Here is a 1,339-nt window from a genome sequence, read left to right as displayed (position 1 = left end):
TGCTCAGCACAAGCCCCAGTGCACCGAGTGTGTCCAGTTCATGCCCCGCTGTGCCCTCCCGGTGTGTCCAGCGTGTGCCCCGCGGCAAACGCTGGGGTGGGACGGGAGCCGCAGCAAAGCTCCTGGGAATCCCAGACAAGCTCCAGGGAACCCCGACGAGCTCCTGCTTGGGTCGGCTCTCTCGGGAGTGCTGCACTGTGAGGCCACAGGTAGTTAATTAACGCTGGTTAATTAAGCTCCCGGTCAGGGCTGAATGGTGGGAAGCTGCTGCTTTAGCCCACGAGAGGGCAATGCTTCCCGCCTGGCTGGTGGCCACACTTGGGAAAACTGGATTTCTGCATTTTTAATTCAGAATCGAATGAGGAATTCCTTGCCTTTAAACAGTTTTCCAAAAGGTTTTGCTTGGGTTTTTTTCATTGGGGCATAATGCAAGGCAACATCCGCCTGTGCTCCCAGCTGGAATCGCAATAAAGAGGAGCCGAGCAGACTGATGATCCCATCTCCTCTCCCATAAAAGCTGCCTGCGGAGACAGCCTGGAGCCGGGAGAGCCTGGCTGTGCCAGGGACAGGACAACAGGACAACAACCTGCCCGTGCTGGCATTGGGCAAAACCGTGGAAAAGAGCAAGGAGAGGTTTTCCTCAGGTGAGGTGCTCCCAGAGCAGGGATGCTCCATGGGGACACACTCGGGGCACAGGTGTTGCTGGTAATGAGCACAGCTTTCATTTCCCAGTTTTCATGGAATTTCATAGAATTCTAGACCGGTTTGAGTTGGGAGGGACCTTAAAGCCCATCCCATTCCAAGCCTTTCCCTAGGCAGGGACACCTTCCACTATCCCAGGCTGCTCCCAGCCCCGTGCAACCTTGTCTCGGGCACTTCCAGGCACGGGGCAGCCACAGCTTCCCTGGACAATCTGCGCCAGGGGCCTCCCCACCCTCACTTTCCAACCCTTCTCCCTCCTGCGGGAACCCGCATTTCAACGTTAATCCACACCCTCCCCTGCCTCTGGAGACAAATGAATTCCCAAGCGATCCCAGGATCAAAGCCCCACAAGCACAGGCACGCCAGGCTCGTTCGGGCAGCAGACAAGCCTTCGCAAATACCAGATCCGCCCCTCCCTGGCGACTGCCAAACTCCGAAAATTCCCAGGACAGCCACGCTCCATCCCGCCGCATCCTCTACCCGCCATCCCAACCCCTCGGGGCCACGCTTTTCTCACTCAAACACCAGGGGCACGCCTCAACCCACCCCCCCGCCACAGGACGAACCGGGTTTGGCTGTGGAGGGGGGCAGGGTTGAGGCGTGCCCCTGGTGTTTGAGTGAGAAAAGCGTGGCCCCG

General features: G+C 58.4%; 1 long non-coding RNA gene across 1 annotated transcript in view; it reads right to left on the bottom strand.

Annotated features, from left to right (window-relative positions):
* The window catches only part of LOC121666027, a 5,267-nt gene extending 3,983 nt beyond the window's left edge, over window positions 1–1,284 (bottom strand). Inside the window, exon 1 of the long non-coding RNA XR_006016542.1 lies at window positions 1,269–1,284. This is a non-coding gene — a long non-coding RNA (uncharacterized LOC121666027). The remainder of the gene's footprint in view (window positions 1–1,268) is intronic.
* Between the last annotated feature and the right edge of the window lie 55 nt (window positions 1,285–1,339).

This window comes from Corvus kubaryi, unplaced genomic scaffold (genome assembly GCF_017639235.1).
Source record: "Corvus kubaryi isolate FWS band 111438036 unplaced genomic scaffold, C.kubaryi_AGA036_p1.0 37334, whole genome shotgun sequence".
NCBI lineage: Eukaryota > Metazoa > Chordata > Aves > Passeriformes > Corvidae > Corvus > Corvus kubaryi.
The sequence above is the reverse complement of the archived record's forward strand: the minus strand, read 5'-3'. Positions and strand labels throughout refer to the sequence as shown.